This window comes from Mustela nivalis (genome assembly GCF_964662115.1).
Source record: "Mustela nivalis genome assembly, chromosome: 4".
NCBI lineage: Eukaryota > Metazoa > Chordata > Mammalia > Carnivora > Mustelidae > Mustela > Mustela nivalis.
The window spans coordinates 77,864,655-77,885,239 of record NC_139023.1 but is presented as its reverse complement, the minus strand read 5'-3'; positions in this window follow the sequence as shown (position 1 = coordinate 77,885,239).

Here is a 20,585-nt window from a genome sequence, read left to right as displayed (position 1 = left end):
CAATGCAATTGGTATTTTAAATTCATGTTTTAGTGAATTAAAAATGTTAAATATCTGGGCACACATGAGTATCATTTTTCATATATTTTATGAAAAAGCATTTGATATATTGTAAAGCTCTGCAGCATATCATCTTCCTCCTATTTCATAATAGTTTTAAAGTTACTTATTTTTAAGATAAAATGTTGTTTAATATAAAAGTTATTTATAGTATTGCATATTTTGTTCCTTAATGCTTATAAGTCATACAATGAATTAGGGGGGAAAAAAAAAACATAAAGGGAAGAAAACATTTTTGTTTCCCACCCCCATCATTACCATTATAGTGTGTTCTCTTCCTAAGCTATTTTTTGTTAATTGCATCCTGAATGGCTTTGGGTTCCTGAAGGTCTTTAGCAATCACAGTCCATCATGGTGACAGCTATTATCTCATATTGATCATCAGATAATCTTGGCCTTGATGGCACATTAGCCTTCAGTAATGTTTACCCAAACATTTTTATAAATATTTTAAAAAACACAAAATGTGTATATTCTGGACCTTGATAGGGGTAGTAGACATCTCTCCAATATTGTTATTCTCTTAAACCCAAGACCACTATATTAAACCTGTTCATATCCAAATATAATTTTGTTTACTCTCAAGGTTTTTTTTTTTTTTTTTTTTCCCTTTAAGTTGATGAATTAAACTACTAAACTATCCTGGGTTTTAGACTTCTATATTACTATAATAAAGTGATCAGAAATCCCATTCACTTGCCAATTTTCATCATAACTAAGAGAGGAGCTTCCAAAATTACAATTACTTATCCTTTTAGTCTCTAGATTAGTGGCGCTTCTTTCCTAGATCTATCAACTAATTTCTTGTCCACTTATTTCCTCTGGCAGCTAAATTGGTCTTACATTAAAAAGTGTTACATTATAGGAGAAGAGCCTAAATAGTAATAGTTTCCTAGAACATTAAAAAAGACAAGAATGTCAAGAATTCTATGTAAATCAAGCTTCCATATATGAGCAAATGAAATAAATGATCCCAGAATCCTTATTTTTTATTACAATTAATTCACATAGGTTTCTGGTTTACGTTCATTCATCATGAAACAAAATAAAATAAATAAAATTCTATCTTTTTTTGGTTTTAAGAGACCACAAAGAGTCCATTTCTTAAAACAAATTTAATAAAAATGACAGCAATAAGAAATTAATATAAATCATGATTTATAGTATTACTTGGATCTAAAGACCAAGGATAGGAGTGAGGAATCAGATCATAATAAAAGTTTAAATGGTGTCTTGTGACTTCTTAAGTTTAGATTATATCTTGAGTTTAAATGTTATCTTTTAACATTAAATAATTTTAACCTGGGAGTTAGTATAATCATGTCAGAATAAACCTTGAGGCAGCAGAGGAGAAGACATAGTAGGTATGATTGGAAAACATGAAATTGACAAAAGATTTGCAAGGTCTCAATCAGAATATGATAAATATTTAGTCTATATTGAGAACAGTGTACATAGAGGAATCAAAAAATTCAAGTTATTAGGATGTGAATTAAATAAGATTTTGTGATTCAGTTGCTGTGAGGAAAACAGGAGAGCGAAGACTATTTTTCTTCTTCAATTTTTCTCCTTCGTAGATTTCTGGCTTATCAAATTGGGTACATAATACTTTCTGAGATATGAAAAATGAGAGAACAAGATGGAAATGGACTAGAGATGGAGGGAAGATGATGAATTGTTTTTTTACATAGCTTAAAGTGACTGATCATTTGAAAATGGCTAGTAAGAGGTATATATTCATGACTGAGCCATACAGTTGGTACAGATTATAGAGCTGGACATGTACAAACCAACAAGAAATATACGTTGAGACAAGTATTTCAGTTTCAGTTTTGCTTGGAGATATTAAGATATAAGTAATATTTGAAGCCATGTTAATACATAAAATTGTCCTGATAGAGAAGAAAGTACATGATTATTTTACAGGTGAACAGAATAAGGTCTTAAAAGAACTAATGCAGTGTGGCTTGACTGGATCATGGATAGCAAAGGAAGAAAATTTCAATACAGAAAGAATGGTCAGATATATCAAATTCCTAAGATAGCTCAATGAAGAGACAGTGTGACATCTGTCATATTTTCCCCTCAAGTAGAATTTATAGGGGTATCAGTTTATAGACTGAGGAAGGGTGGGTGAGTTATCTGTTGCCTCTTATCACAGTTCATGGAAAGAATGAGCAGAGATTGGAAACGATGACTTGGAAGTAAGCCACTGCTAAGTCCAGGACAAATGTTCCATGTGAGGGCGCCATAACAAGATTTTTATCTTAGTCAATATATGACTGAAGGATATATACAGAACTTGAGTGAGATCCTTTTTTTTTTTAACCTGACTAATCAATAAGCAGCAAGTATAAAAAGAAGCAAAACCTCTTTTTTTTTTATTTTTTATTTTTTATTTTTTTTAAATTTTTTATTTTTTATAAACATATATTTTTATCCCCAGGGGTACAGGTCTGTGAATCACCAGGTTTACACACTTCACAGCACTCACCAAAGCACATATCCTCCCCAATGTCCATAATCCCACCCTCTTCTTCCAAACCCCCTCCCCCCAGCAACCCTCAGTTTGTTTTGTGAGATTAAGAGTCACTTATGGTTTGTCTCCCTCCCAATCCCATCTTGTTTCTTTTATTCTTCTCCTACCCACTTAAGCCTCCATGTTGCATCACCACTTCCTCATATCAGGGAGATCATATGATAGTTGTCTTTCTCTGCTTGACTTATTTCGCTAAGCATGATTCGCTCTAATTCCATCCATGTTGTCGCAAATGGCAAGATTTCATTTCTTTTGATGGCTGCATAGTATTCCATTGTGTATATATACCACATCTTCGTGATCCATTCATCTGTTGATGGACATCTAGGTTCTTTCCAGATTTTGGCTATTGTGGACATTGCTGCTATAAACATTGTGGAGAAAGGGGAACCCTCCTACATTGTTGGTGGGAATGCAAGCTGGTGCAGCCACTCTGGAAAACAGCATGGAGGTTCCTCAGAATGTTGAAAACAAAATCTCTCTTTTGGGCGCCTGGGTGGCTCAGTGGGTTAAGCTGCTGCCTTCGGCTCAGGTCATGATCTCAGGGTCCTGGGATCGAGTCCCGCATGGGGCTCTCTGCTCAGCAGGGAGCCTACTTCCCTCTCTCTCTCTCTCTGCCTGCCTCTCCATCTACTTGTGATCTCTCTCTGTCAAATAAATAAATAAAATCTTTAAAAAAAAAAAATCTCTCTTTTAAAATAATCTGATGAGGCACAGGAAAGAGCAGTTTTTAAATGGAATTCTAGATTGATCTGTGTCTTAATATTGGGTGAATAGATAAGTAGTATGAACACTTGGGAGTGATGGCAGAGTACAATATGCAAGACCTTGCTACCTGTAGCGAGGCATTTGTGATCTTGTTAGTTAACAGAAGTAATACAAATAGCATAGCTTTCTAACAAGGCAGTCAAAGAACCTGAAGAAAAATGTTAGCTGAGTTTATCAGCAAGTGTTTTCCAGAGTAAAATAACAGATGATAGATAGATGATAGATGATCCATGATAGATAGATAGATGATGAGAGAGAGAAAGCAAGAGAGATAATAAAATAGAGAAAGAGAAGGAAAGAGCAGGAGGGAGACCAAGGAAGAGAGAGTGAAGGTGGGAGAGAGAATGAGGAAGATTTATTTTAGCCAATTGGCTTATGCAACTGTAGAAGCTCATAAATACATAGGGCAGCCAGCAAGCCAAAAACTCCGGCCAGGATTTCTGTTACAGTCTCAAGGAAGAATTGCTTCTTCTTTGTGAAATCTGTTTCTGTTCTTATGGCCTTCAACTGACTAAATGACACCCATCCACTTTATTGAGGGCAATCTCCTTTAATTATGTGAACTGATTGCAAGCATTAATAACATCTACAAAGTACCTTCACAGTGGCATCCTGATTAGTGCTGGACCAAACAACTAGGAACCATAGCCTAGCCATGCTGACACATAAGACTAATCATCAAGCTGGGTACAAATGGTGGTTTTGCTGTTTTATAACTGGTGATCCTGAGCAAGGTATTGATGTGTCTATGCCTCAGTTACATCACCAACGTAAGTTTAGAACAGTAACTGCTTCATGGGGCTACCCTAAATATTATCATTGTATATACAAGGCACTTATATACTTAAGTCAGTGTAAGCAATCAATACTGTTATTTAAATTTAGCTGTTATATAATACAACTTTTTTATTAATTTATTTATTTTCATCATAACAGTATTCATTATTTTTTCACCACACCCACTGCTCCATGCAACTTTAACCATTTAAGTTGTTTTCTAAATTACAATATTGTCCCAAGTGGTGTGAATTATATATGTCTCCTTGAAATTGGCTGTGGCAAAAGAGGTGTCTAAATACTTTCACTATTAATCAAGAAAAAATATGAATCACCACTTAATTCATGAAATATGAAAAAATATAATAATACAAAGCAAAGGTAAGCAGAAGGAAAAAGCAATAAAGAGAAAAGCAGAAGTAAATGAATTTGAAAATAATAAAGACATAAATCTAGGATCTGCTTTTTCAGAAAAAGGGGTAAATAATATTCCACCTTAATTATAAAAAGTAAATTGAATATAAGAATAATACACAAAAATAGAAATGATAAAGAAATTGATAACACAGAGAAGAATGATAGTAATTAACCAAAGCTTTGCACAACTCCATGGTAATAAAATATTTGCATATAATTCAAATGGTTGATTTTTAAACAATGCCCATTTTATCATAATTGTTTCAGAAAGAGGAAGAAAACTAAGACTGTCCAATAACCATAAAAGAAACTAAAATACTTTCAACATAAATTAATATCTTAAAAATGATGAATTTATGACACTATCTTTTTTAAAGACTACTCGTAGTGACTTTAAAATGTGATCCTTTGTATTCGTTGTGGTGAAAAGAGAAATGTATCTTATGTAATCAGTAAGCTAGCTGGCCCTAACAGCCAATGTGATTACGAATTTAAGTTAATGGAAAATGTTAAATCTTGAGTGGAATTACTGTTTAATTTGTTTCCTTCACTTTGTGGTGGTTGTTGTCCATAAGATGCCATGTATTTCAAGGCCATACTCATTTTCTACCACATATATGATTCCTCCATTTCGACAACTGACAAGCGTTCTCAATAATTTTATACCTCATTTAGTTATAAACTCCAATATAATGCTTTTTAGACCAAATTATTCTAAGTGTTTTTAGTTGCTCAATCATTACTTTTTTATCCCCATTAATGTTTTGAATTTTGTCAATAAATTTATCATGTACACTTGACAATATATATAATCAATAAATTCAAGTAGGTATTTGGTATGCCTTTTCTTTATAAAATACACATTTTTATAATGTTTCATTTGAAGTATCTCTGTCTCTAGTTAAAAAATACTTAAATATTTGAATTTCAATCAATATTAACAATTATGCTAAAATAAACAATAATTTCCCTAAAATATGCTCTTGAGAACATTTATAGAAAGAATTTATAGTGCAGTTTAAAACAATTTCTTGTGAGACTGTTTTCCTATATACAGAAAATTCTAGAAATGCCATGAAATAAATCTTTCTGAACTTCCTAAAACAAAGGTGCATTGTGTCAAATTTGGTCTAAATTATTATAATGAAAATTGTGTCCCTACTATAGGGTTTTAAGTCAGCAATTCATAGAATCTGCAAACTGATAGTGTTATATCTTGGTAATTTCTTCAATGATAACAAATCAACAATTTTCTCCATTCTAATAGAAACACAGGTACGTATTTTTATACTTTAAGCTTTTGTTATACAATGCCCAGATTGAAATCACTTTAATGATATTTGAATTAACCCATATTCCTTATGTATATTTAAATATGGCACTATCTTTTTTCCCACAGAGCCCTCAGAACAAAACAACCATGCTGACCCCTTGATTTTGGACTTCTAATCTCTGAAATGAAAGAATACATTTCTTTTGTCTTTTAAGCCATCCACTTAGTGGAACTTTGTTATGACAGTCTTAGGAAACTAATACACTTACTACAGAGGCTAATTTTGAATGTTTCATGTGCATGGATTATGGAGGGTGTGGAATACGCCACCTTTGCAAGACTACCTCCATATGTATTCATGTAAAGTTCTTTTCTTTGAGGAAAATTTATCTTTCTCATTTCTGTATTTATATTTCTGAAAATTCAGGAGCCTTCTTGAACTATACATTAACGGCACAAAAAGTGTTTATGAAATGAAACATTGTTTAAGAGTGGATTTAACATATAATGTATATGAAAAGTCAGCTGAGGTCACTCTTGGCTTCATAAGGCTTTCAGGGAACCTGAATCAAATATAAATATGTGACAAATATATGTGTATTCACACATATATATTTAGTTGAAACCTTCTAAATTATTAAGATATGTCAAAAATTATAAAATTTATTTGAAAATTATAAAATTTAATAGTCACAAATTCTCTAATTGAAGAGAGAGGCAATGATATTCTTTGTGTCTATGTAAAAAGGTCTTATTTCAAAGTAAAGCCGACTTAATCTATTTTACATTTTCATAGGGCCCATCATGCATCCTTATATTTGTCATTGAATGGAGAAATTTTTCTTGGTTAAATATTTTTTACATTAATTATGCATGCACGTGCACCCGAATGTTTATAGCAGCAATGTCCACAATAGCCAAACTCTGGAAAGAACCTAGATGTCCATCAACAGATGAATGGATCACGAAGATGTGGTATATATACACAATGGAATACTATGCAGCCATCAAAAGAAATGAAATCTTGCCATTTGCGACAACATGGATGGAACTAGAGCGTATCATGCTTAGCGAAATAAGTCAAGCAGTGAAAGACAACTATCATATGATCTGCCTGATATGAGGAAGTGGTGATGCAACATGGGGGCTTAAGTGGGTACAAGAAGAATAAATGAAACAAGATGGAATTGGGAAGGAGACAAACCATTGGAAACTGCTTCCAAGTCAGCAAAGTGCTTTATCAACTCAAGGGAAGTCCAGAAATTTAGGGACAATTAAGTGACTCTTAATCTCACAAAACAAACTGAGGGTTGCTGGGGGGAGGGGGTTTGGGAGAAGGGGGTGGGATTATGGACATTGGGGAGGGTATGTGCTTTGGTGAGTGCTGTGAAGTGTGTAAACCTGGTGATTCACAGACCTGTACCCCTGGGGATAAAAATGTATGTTTATAAAATAAAAAATTAAAAAAAAAATTATGCATGTGTCTCATTACTTCCTCCCATTATTAATGGAAATCTTTCTTGGCTAGATTTTTTTACATTAATTATGCATGTGTCTCATTACTTCCTCCCATTATTAATTATATAATGAGATTAATTATTATTAATCTATAAAAACAAACTTATTTTCAGCTGAAATGTTGAAGGATCTAAATATTAAAATTTATATGATTCAGCATATTAATTGATATGGGAGGTGATTTAATGAAACTTTCTTTCCTTCTGGGGTGCCTGGGTGGCTCAGTCAGTGAAGCATCCAACTCTTGATTTTGTCTTGGGTCATGATTGAGTCGTGGGACTGAGCTGTGTGTCGGGCTCTGCAGTTAGTGGGGAGTCTGCTTCTCTCTCTCTTTTCCCCTTTGTCTTCCTCTGCCCCTGCTCATTCTCTCTCTCTCTCTCTCTCTCTCTCTCAAATCAGCAAATAAATCTTTAAAAAATATATTAAAGATATTTTCAGCTAGACTACTTTTCTGTATTCATTGAATCTATTGTGTTAAGGACTCTATTTCTAAATCAATGCTCTTTTGGGGAATGTCCATAATGTATGTCTAGACTCAAGCTGTGGTGTTTCTTTAACTTTACAGAGGTATGCAACAATATGTCAAGATCCTGCCAGGTCATTGGAAACTGCTTCCAAGTCAGCAAAGTGCTTTATCAACTCAAGGGAAGTCCAGAAATTTAGGGACAATTTAGGTCAATGTGACTTTCTGCCATTGACAGGGTTTTTCATCCCACTGTATCTCTACGTGGGCTTCAGCACCAAATTACAGGGTCCATTTTGAAATCTATGATTCTATCACATTAAAAGGACTTCTAAGTGAAGTTGTTCTGCCTCTCCAATGTTCTAGATTCATTAACCCTTGCCCCTCTGAATTAGAGAGTTTCAGGTTTTTCATTGTATACCTGTTTTTCTTAATATATCATAACATTCTTCTCCATATCTTCAGTATGTCTAACAAGAATTTTTTAGATTGTGGAAGATTATATTCAAGTTTCTTCTGTCGAATATCCCCAGTCCTGTTTTTAATTTCTCTTTGCTCACTTTTATTTGTGTGTATGTGTGTGTGTTTTCAAGACGAGTGATATCATATATCATATCATATAAGAGTGGTATATAAACCACGCTTTTCAAATCATACAACTTGAATTTTGATTTCCCCACCTGAAGATACTATAGAACTATCAAAAATACAACTCTTGTCCAAGAATGGATAAATGCTTATTATATATATATATATATAATTTGGTATATTATATATAATATATATATATATAATTTGGTATATTATATATTATATAATATATATTATATAATATATTATATATATAATAATTTGGTATATTATATATATAGAGAGAGAGCATTTCAAATTTTGATTAATATAATAAGCATTTATCCATTCTTGGACAAGAGTTGTATATATATATATTTTTTTGATATATTATATATGTATATATACATATATATAATATACCATATTTATAATATTTAAATTTTAAAATGCTATACAAATTATATATATATATTATATATAATATATATATAAAACTATGTATAAAATTTAGTATATGGTGTATATATATACTATATTTACAACCTAGTATACGAAGAGGAAAAAATAGAAGTACATGTTACCAGTGCTACCAGAATAAATAATAAGTTATGTTTTAATTTCTGTCAAACTTTCTGGGTATTATTTGCTGATTTTTCTTTAAAAGCTAACGAGTGTAAACAAGTAAAGTATGCAGGCACTTGGATGGCTCAGTCAGTTAATTGTCTGCCTTTGACTCAGGTCTTGATCCCTGGGTCCTGGGATCAAGTCCTGTATCTGGCTCTCTGCTCAGGGAGAAGTTTATTTCTCCCCCTACCTCTCTCCCCTGCTTGCGCCCTTTCTTTCTCTCATGCGTTCTCTCTCTCAAATAAATAAATAAAATCTTAAAAAAAAAAAAAAGTATGGAATACCATGTAACAATATTGAGTACTTACTAGTAATATATTAGATATATTACCTAAATTTTGATAGTTAAACATGAAAACAATCCATCAAGGTAGCTGTGACCTGCTTTTGTTGGATAAGATCACTGTGATTTAAGGATAGTAGATGATAGCCGAACTTCTTGCAACTTGCAATGGATAGGACCGGACTTCAAATTCAGACCTCAGGAGTTCATGTTTCCTTACCATTCCTTACAACAGTTCAAGATATATCTGCAGACAAAATGAAAAGAACTGGTTTTAAAGACGCTTAATACATGCACAATTTTAGCTTGGTTTTTAATGATAATGCTTCTTGGTGATACGTGGAATTAGAAATCTATGTTTGTTTTTAGTGCCAAAAAGAACACACTCAAAGGAAGCAAAAGATCATGGAGATCATTTTCTAATATTGATATTTACATGAATATGTTGTTTTATTCTTGTCATTTTATTAAGCTGATATTAATGAAATTGACATAATGAAAATACTTCCGTGTTACTAGTTCCTTGTATTTAAAGCACATCAATAAAAACGTTCTTTCCCTAAAAAACAGAAACCAGAGATCACTTTCAAATTAAATAAAAGTTACTGGAAATATGTCAAATAAGTTAATTAAATATGATAATTATTAAAAATAAATGAATTATATATTTCCAAACAGAGTTAAGAAAAACTATTTGAACACATATTGTAGAAGATGTTTATCATCTATTGAGTATTAAAGTAAATCTAAGTAACTCTATAACACGACCATGTGTATTTGCTTTTGAATTACTATCTGATTAACTTGGTATTTTTTGATGCTAATGAGTTTGCACCAACATTTACCCTATCCGGCCTTAAACAAAACAGAAGACTCATGAGGATGAAACACAAATTTTGCAAATGTTAAAGGAATAAGGCATCTGCAAGATATTTTACATAAGCATCATAAAATATATCCCAAAAGGCATTGTTTGAAACTACGAAAAGGTTTGTCATTCACATCAAAATGAATAGCATACAGTACATTTGGGAGAGCAAAACATATTGCATTCTAATTGTTCCCATAAACCATGGATTTTTATATGAAAAGGAAATATAGCTTTTGTAGGTCAGTTGCTATTTTGGATCACCACAATATTTCTGTTTATAGCATGATATATTTTCTTCACAGATTAAAGATTAATTACCTTATGAAAGTTAACATAAGGTTATAAACAAGATAGAAAGTCAGGTAGGTCTATAAATACCAGAGCAAAATCCCTTTCATCAAATTGTATCTTTTTTCTAAATAGAGACTGTTCTATATAGATACATAAAGATAATCACCTCCTAAAATTGTCTTAAGCTTGCAATTGGTTAACTATAAATACATTGTTTTCACACACAAAAAAATGCACAAACACAATGTAAAAAGTACTTATGCTTTATTAAAATGTGGCTCAGGCTTTATTACTTTCAAAATAAAAACAAATTAAAAAGTAGATTTCATTAGTCAAAAATAAAACATTTTTTGTTTGTACAGAAGTGATGTCAGTATAGTATTACTTATTATTAATATCTGTATTAATTTAAAACATTGTCATAATATTAATATAGAATTTTAATGTTTATATTCGTCCAGCTACAAAATTTAGCTCTTAAGAGGTACCATTTTGTGGATATATTCTATAATCACATAAATGGCTATATTACCAATTTTATTAAGAATGAGCTTTAAGGGGTGGCTGGATGGTTCAGTTGGTCAATCGACTGCCTTCGGCTCAGGTCATGATTCCAGAGTCCTGGGATGGAGCCCCACTCAGCAGAGAACCTGCTTCTCTCTCTCTCCTCTGCTTGCCACTCTGCTTACTTGTACTATCTCTCTGTCAAATAAATAAATAAAATCTTTAATTTTTTTAATGAGCTTTAAGTTATTTGTAACACAAAAATCTAAGTGAGTTTGGAGTTGACTCAGTATGTTGGAATCTAAAACCTATACTCTTAGCTACTATCTCATAGTAAAGCACTAAATGATAACTTTACATGAGGGGTAAAATCAGATTTAATAGACTTTGAGATCTTGACATAAAAAATACATTTACAGAAGTATATTGCTGTAAGATATATAACTTTTACTATAAAACATGGTATCATAAATAATGCAATACAAATAAATACATATATGTAACAACATAAAGTCCATTCAAAATAGTTAATATTTGAAATAGCCCAATCAGCAACCCATACTCTGCATACCTACTTACTATATTAAATAATCTAGATAGCAATCCATACTTCAGAGATAGTTACATAAATGATTTAAATCATATTACAAAGACTCTACAAAAAAGTCATTAATTAGAATAAGAGTTTGTAGACCTATTTACAGCTGATGAAATGAGTGGCAATTAATGCATGTAAGTATGACTGTATTATAAAGATTTTGGCCTGCCAGGCATCCTACTATCTTTAATTTAGTGCTATTCTCTTGAATCTGGAGTTATGCTTTCATATATCCTCCACTCAACAAGGACTCATTTTTTGACACAACCAGAGGGTTGACCTAGCCCAGGTTTATCTTATATGCACCTAAGAATTTACATAGTATGTTTGTATGCCTGAGAGTGGGTACCTTTCTTAATTAGGAGAAAAGATATGTACTTGCATTTTTCCTCCTCCTGACCTTTATTTCTTCTAAGAAGTGTTTGCATTTTATACATTTGGCAAATTTTAATCTAAAGTTTACTCCTGTTATACCATCCTCACTACTTGTAAGCAAAGTTGTAAAGGAAAGCCCTTTCCACTTCCACCTAATTCTGATTATTGGAATCTAATGTTATTTACCCAAAGAACTGACTATTGTTAAAACTTCAAATCAAGGGGTACCTGTGTGGTTCAGTCAGGTAAACATCTGCCTTCAGCTCAGGTTATGATCTCGGGTCCAGGGATCGATCCCAGATCTGGCACCCTGCTCAGCAGGAAGTATGTTTCTCCCTCTCCCACTGTGATCCCTCTCACTCTAACCCTCTCTCAAATAGATAAATAAAACTATTTTTTTTTTTAAATCCCAAATCCATTTAGGTCAATTTGCAGCAGAAGTCAAAAAAAGGAGAGAAAAAAAATTCCAGGGGAGCCTGAAGGCATGACTCTGGAAGCGACAGAAGATAGAAGAGTCAACAAAAAACAGAGAGAAAACACCACAATAACAATAGAAGACAAATCTGGATGCTTCATTCTGGAAGTCAAAGGGGAAGGAGTTAGATGTTAGAATTTGACTCCATGGGTCAAATACATACTTTCAGTATCTCTATTAGTGAACTTCCTTAAATTAATTAATATTATTTATTTTGTCTCAACTAAGTCCCAAATGTATGAAGAAGAGAATTACAGTTTTTTTGATACTTTATCTCTACCAACTAGAAACTTCCTAGTACATAATTGACAATCTCTAACTATTTACTGCCTTAGTAGATGAGTGAATACAATAGGGGATCTTTGGTAAATTTTGATATATTGGTGGGAGATATTAATCTATATTAGAAAACAAGGCATGCCTGGCTGGCTCAGTCAGTAGAGCTTGTGACTATTCATCTTCAGATTATGTGTTTGAGCCCTATGTTGGGTGTACAGATTACTTAAAAATAAAGTCTTAAGAAAAAAAAGAAAGGAAAACAAGCTACTATGGAAAATGTGATAATAAATAAATGCATGCTATTTATTTTGTTTTGTTTTTAGATCTGGTAGTGAAAAAATATGAGGAAGTTAGCTTACAGATGGTAAAAAAAAACAGCGAGGGAGGAAAAAGAAAGATAAATCTGAAGAGAAAAGGAAATAGATGACAGAATATGAACTTCATCAAAGCCTGAAAGAATTGGCCTTGGAAATGAAGAAAGCTCTTCATATTTCTCAAAATGAGGGGGAAGAAATGAAAATGGTTAATCACAAAAAATTGGATGATGTTGGAATACAAAGGAACGATAAATATAAATTTTCTATTACATGATTCTATTTCTCAATAAAGGAGAAGATTTAAAGAGTAGAGTACAAAGTATTATTTGAATAATTGTGGTGGTGAATGTGGACAGAAATGGGAGGATGAATAACCAGACTGGCAGTGTGAAAGTGTTCTTTTCTTGGAAAATATGGGTTCTGAATAATATAAAATGAAGGAAGAATGAAAGGCAAATGTTAACATGGCAAGATCATTTTTCAATATTAACATTGGCTGCTTTGTTTTAGCAAAGCAGTCTAACAAAAACTACATGCTTGCAGAGGAACAACAAGGTCAAAGCTATTTTCACAATAATGTTAAGACGTTATTCACCTTTTTGACTCTTGTTCTCCCATGAGTGTACAGTTCAGCTGTATGGAGGCTCCACAGAGTGTGATAGTGCAATGGACAAAACACAGAAGTAGATAAGATAATCAGCCGTCTGCTATAAAACCAGTATCCGAGAAATCTGCAAAAATACTGAACAATACCACTCCCATTGTTTTTTGTTGTTTTAGAAAATAGACTTAGTGTTTAATTTTAAAAATATATTGAAATGTAATGGATTTATTATTGCAAGTAGAATTAAAGTATTCTGTTTTAGTATTAATATAGTAAGCATCAGTAGATATAAACCACATAAATAAAGTTCTCTAACAATTTTAAACATTTAAGTGAATACTGAGATCATCAAGTTTGAGAACTCTTGGTATAGACAACAGGACAGCAAACTAACCCAAAGGCCATTTCTGACACATTACCTGTTTTTTTTATGACCCATGCACTTAGTGGTTTTATGTTTTTATTCTTATTTTTATTATTTATTTATATATTTATTTATATTTTATGTTTTTAAATAGGGAAAAAAAGATCAAGGGCGCCTGGGTGGCTCAGTTGGCTAAGCACCTGTCTTTGTCTCAGTTGTGATCCCAGAGTTCCAAGATTGAGTCTAGCATTGGGCTTCTAGCTCCACCGGGACTCTGCTTCTCCCTCTGACTTTCTCCCTTCTCATGCTCTCTCTCATCCTCTTTCAAATAAATAAAAACAAAATCTTTAAAACAAAACAAAACAAAAAAATTAAAAGGAGAATATATCATAATATGTTAAAATTATATGAAATTTTATTTTCAGCGTCCATAAGTAAATTGTATCAGAACATAGACATATTCATTCATTTACTATTGTTTATGACTTCTCTTCACCACTCACTCTGTGAATCTCAGATGTCTAGCCATCATCCCAATCAGGAAAGCCAATTCCTTACAACAAATCTCTTAACTATCCTTCAACCCGGTTCTGCGTTTCTGGTTGAAACCTGACTTACACAATTAAAGTTTCTGTGTTGTTAAAATCAAAGAAATAAACTTTACTTACAATCTTTGGAAAAAATTTTTGAAAAAGTCATCCCGTTTTTCTATTAAAAAGGCAGTGAGGGGAACCTGGGTGGCTCAGTTGGTTAAGCATTTGCCTTCAGCTCAGGTTATGATCCCAGGGTCCTGGGATCAAGTCCCACATCTGGCTCACTGCTCAATGAGGAGTCTGCTTCTCTCTCTCTGCCTGATCATTCTCTCTCTCTCTCTCTCTCTCTCTCTCAAATATAAATAAAATCTTTAAAAGGGGGAGACAGTGAAAAAGAACACAGCTTCCAGCTGCTTGCCTCCCAGCGAGAGATACACCAGGGATAGAATTTTGCTAAGGATATTAGAATTAATGCTACAGTAAGCAGATCACTGCTCAATGTCCAACTCCCTTTCTAATCCAAACCCCAGCAATCTGATACTCTCCTACAGTACAAGCATTGGAATTGCCAAGTATGTGTGAGGTAAGCCATTTAGAACTGGCTGCTAGACCATACCAATACAATGCCCTGCAGTGCAATAAGAAATATACTTTAAAATGTTTGATTATGTTTCACAGAAAGAGAAAACTTGCATAACTACAAAAGATACTACCATTAAAATTATTTCATGTTGTTAATCTTTATTAAAGTATTTGAACATGAAAACAACTGAACACTTAAGAAATAAATACTCTGGGCGACTGGGTGGCTCAGTGGGTTAAAGCCTCTACCTTCGGCTCAGGTCAAGATCCCGGAGTTCTGGGATCGAGCCCCCCATCGGGCTCTCTGCTTAGCAGGGAGCCTGCTTCCTCCTCTCTCTCTCTCTGCCTGCCTCTCTGCCTACTTGTGATCTCTGTCTGTCAAATAAATAAATAAATAAATAAAATCTTTAAAAAAAAAAAAAAGAAATACTCAAAGAACAGTCAAGTTCTTGAGACAAAAACATTCTGAGAAATACAACAGCCTTTTTTTTTTTCAAGATTTTATTTATTTATTTGATAGACAGAGATCACAAGTAAGCAGAGAGGCAGGCAGAGAGTGAGAAAGATTGGAGGAAGCAGACTCTCCACTAAGCAGAGAGCCCAATGTGGGCTCAATCCCAGGATCCTGGGATTCTGACCTGAGCTGCAGGCAGAGGCTTTAACCCACTGAACCACCTAGGCACCCCATATATAGTCCTTTAATCTTATGAAATTGTCTCATATCTAAGACACTTTCTAAAAACTCTTTCACTGTATCTCCTTCAAGTTATATGTTCAATAATATATTTAAATAAGTAAATATATGAATAAAAGTTAAACTAAATAAAAATAACTTACCTGATGTATTTCAATCTTTCAAATTACTATCAACTTCTCCCTGCCTCTCAATTATTCACAGATTTCATTAATTTAAATCTTACCATTTTTCTTTTAAAGGCGCCCCTAAATCTTACCATTTTGATCACTGTCTTAGGAAGCTCATCAGTTAATACCTAATTTTTACTGCCATGAACTAACCAACAATATAAATATACCAAAATTTATTTAATTCATTTTCTTGTGGAAAGATATGTTGTTTCCAGGTTTTCAGAATTAAAAATAATGCAACTCTGACCATTCTTCTTTTACATATCTCCTTGTTTCATTTAGGAAAGTTTCTACAGATATCCCCTTTGGAGTAAAATTTTTAGGATCTGCATTGCTACTGTAGATCATTTTAGGTGTTTCTGAAAGCAGCTGTTAAAATGAACATGCCTGCCAATTTTGTATAAGCATTTTCGTTGTTGCATATGCTCTTTTGATATTGTCAAAATTTTTAATTTCTAGTAACTTGATGAATAGCAAATGGTGATTTAATTTACATTTCCCTCATATTCATGTAATCTAGCAAATTTTTTAATATTTATATACGTGAATTGTCTCTTCAGGTATTTTGCCCATTTACTGATTATCTTTTTCTTTTTTGGTTTAAGCTTTCTTTGTAGATTCTAGCAACCAATAACTTATTACTGTTATGTGTTTAAGTTATCTTCTCTAACTCTATAGGTGAGTTTTGTCATATATCTGGGATCTTTTGATGACTGGAAAGTTGCAATTTCAATGGAGATATATACATTAATATTTTCCCTGATATTTTCTGCCCTTCTATCTTGTTAAAGAAGTACTTTCTATGCTAAGTTAGTATGTGATATTATATTAATAAGTCCTATAATTACCACAAACTACTACAAAGTGACATTATAATGATTTTATCTTATTTCCTTTATGTTTATATTTTCTATTCACAGTGAAGTCTAATTCAGTGTAGTCGATTTCATGTATCCTGGGGCAGCAACTTAGCATACACATTTTATTTATTTTTTTTAAGATTTTATTTATTCATTTATTTGAGAGAGAGAGATCACAAGCAGGCAGAGAGAGAGAGGGGGGGGAAAGCAGAGAGCCCAATGCAGGGCTCAATCCTAGGACCCTGAGATCATGACCAGAGCTGAAGGCAGAGGCATAACCTGCTGACCACCCAGGCGCCCCAGCACACACATTTTAAAATGGAAAGCCTGGGGGCCTGGGTGGCTCAGTTTTTAAGCATCTGCCTTCAGCTCAGGTCAAGATCCCAGGGCTCTGGGATCAAGATCTGCACTGGGGCTCCCTGCTCAGTGGGAAGCCTGCTTCTCCCTTTCCCATGCCCCCTCCTTGTGTTCCCTCTGTCACTGTGTCTCTCTCTGTCAAATAAATTAAAAAAAATAATAAATTTAATTAATTAATTAATTAAATGGAGACCTGAGAAGTTTACATGCTAATGGTTTTAAGATTCTTGCATTGCCAGATTTTGTTTATAAATATTTGCATGTATTTATAATTTTGAATATATATATATATATTTTAAAAGATTTTATTTATTTATTTGACAGATAGAGATCAGAGGCAGGCAGAGAGGCAGGCAGAGAGAGAAGTAGGCTCCCTGCTGAGCAGAGAGCCCGATGCAGGACTCGATCTCAGCACCCCCAAATCATGACCTGAGCCAAAGGCAGAGGCTTTAACCCACTGAGCCACCCAGGTGTCCTTGAATATATATTTTTAAGTGAGAATGCCCATAAGTTTCACTTCCTACATTTATCTTGCCTTGTTTGCTTTCAAAGTTTTGCTAGCATATTAAAAAAAAAACGTAGAGAGTGTTCTATCTCATTTTTTTCTGTAGAAGATTTTGTATAAAAGTGATGCTTTATGTTCATTGAATGTTTTATAGAAGTATCCCGGAAAACTGACTAAGCCAGTTGTTTTCTCTGTGGGAAATAACATTGATGGTTGTAGGTCATAAGCGTTTTGCATTTATTTGTGTATCTTATTTGAAAGGTTATATTTTGCTAAGAAATTATTGCATATATTTTCAATATTTTAGAATAATATATACATATCATGCTTCTATATTTTGATATATTCACTTATAAACTAACATCATCTCTTTGCCCAATATTTCAAACCAAGTCCCAGACATTATGCATCTCTGAACAACTTGGACATTTGTTACTCCTAAGCACAATGACATTGACATACCTAAATTAATAATTCTTAATAAACAATAATTAATAATAATAAATTAATAATTCTTAATATCTTTTATCTAATTCATATGCATGTTTTTTTTTACTTTTTATGTTTTTTTAAGTCTCTCCTAAACCCAACAACCTCTATTTGTATTTTTTTATTATGCCACCAGCTTACTGAAGAAACTGGATCATTTTTCCTGTTGAATGTCTCACATTCTGGATTCATCTTTTTCGTCACTCGTTCTGTCACTTAGCTGGTTCTCCTGCTTTTGTATTCGCAGTAAAGAAAATATTAACTCCAGAAGCTTAATGAGATTTAATTGTGTTTCATTATTTTCCTAGAATATTCATACATGGTTTTGTAATTTTCATATCATGTCACATCCAGGAACACATAGAATATTTATTGTGACTAAATGAGTGGTTCAGGGAATGTCAGCCTCATGTCTGCATTGTTTCAACAATTACATTTAGTTTCAACTAAATTACATTTAGTGGTTTAATCTTGTCTTGAATCAATAAATTATTTAGAGGATTAAAACTGATGATTTTTCTAATACAATATTTACTTGCAAAATTATTAATTAAAATGTAAACCTGGTGATTCACAGACCTGTACCCCTGGGGATAAAAATATATGTTTATAAAAAATAAAAAAATTAAACATGCAAAATAAAATAAAATAAAATAAATTATTCTGTAATGAAGATTTTTTTCTCTCTCATGAACTCCATGACTTTATATTTACTTTGAAATACACTATATACAAAAAAATAGGGTAAATTTCTTTTTTTTAAATTTTTTCATTTCTTTTCAGCATAACAGTATTCATTATTTTTGCACCACACCCAGTGCTCCATGCAATCGTGCCTTCTCTAATACCCACCACCTAGTTCCCCCAATCTCCCACCCCGCGCCCCTTCAAAACCCTCAGATTGTTTTTAAGAGTCCATAGTCTCTCATGGTTCACCTCCCCTTCTAATTGTATCAAAGAAGACTAATTACATCAAAAGTTGTCCTTTTTTATTATCTCTGTTTCTCTGTCTACTACAGCATTAAGAACTCATTTTTATAAATATATTAAATGAAGTTTAGTCAGTTCAGTCAAAGAGACATATTTTTATTTTTGAGATTCAATGGTATTCTCCTTATATTATTTCCAGTGTCTTCCTGATAAAGCCATTTTTTTTTTAATGTTTTTTTTTTTTTTTCCTGGCACAAGAAAATATCTTAGGGTCCTATTATATGCTTCCTGACATATATCTGACATGGTATAACCTGACATGGAATTAACAATTCCTGTTTTTATTTATTTATTCATTCATTTATTTATTTTTTGCTTTTTAATGGACAATGATATTTAGTAATTACAAAGCATTAGGGTAATCATTGTTATTTGGGTTTTTTATTTCTTGGTTTTTAGTGGACGAACAGCAGTTAATATGTATGTGAGTATTCATGAATTTTTACTATTAATATTATAAAATAATGATTTATTCCAATCAATTCTAACATTACAGTGTTTATAATGTAAATTTTTATTTTTGTTATTTAAATTCAAGTTAGTTAATATATAGGTAGTATTGGTTTGAGGAGTAAAATTTAATGATTCATCACTTACATATATAACCCACTGCTCATCTGAACAGGTGCCCTTCTTAATGTCAATCACCCATTTAGCCCCTCCCTTCAGCAACTATTAGTGTTTGTTCTCTATAGTTAAGGGTCTTATGGTTTGCTTCCCTCTCTGTTTTTTTTTTTTTTTTTTAGAATTTTTATTTATTTATTTGACAGAGAGAGATCACAAGTAGGCAGAGAGAGAGGAAGGGAAGCAGACCCCTGTTGAGCAGAGAGCCTGATGTGGGACTCGATCCCAGGACCCCGAGATCATGACCCGAGCCGAAGGCAGTGGCTTAACCCACTGAGCCACCCAGGCGCCCCTCCCTCTCTGTTTTTAATCTTATTTTATTTTTCTTTCCCTTCCCCTATGTTCATCTGTTTTGTTTCTTAAATTCCATTATGAATGAATAATATGATATTTGTCTTTCTCTGACTGATTTACTTCATAATACACTCCTAATACACTCCAGTTCTATGTTATTGCAAATGGCAAAATTTCATTTTTGATGGCTGAATAATATACCATTCTATATATACCATATCTTCTTCATCCATTCAATAGTTAATGGACATTTTGGCTCTTTCCATAATTTGGCTATTGTTGATAGTGCTGCTATAAACATTGTTGGAAGCTTTTTGATTACTGCTCCAACTTCTTTGCTGGCTGTCAGTCTGTCCAAGTTTTCTATTTCTTCCTGTTTCAGTTGTGGTAGGTTATATGTTTCTAGGAATTTATCCATTTCTTCCAGATTGCCTTATTTATTGCCATATAATTTCTCATAATATCCTCTTATAATTGTTTTTCTTTGGTGTTTTGTTGTGATCGCTCTTTT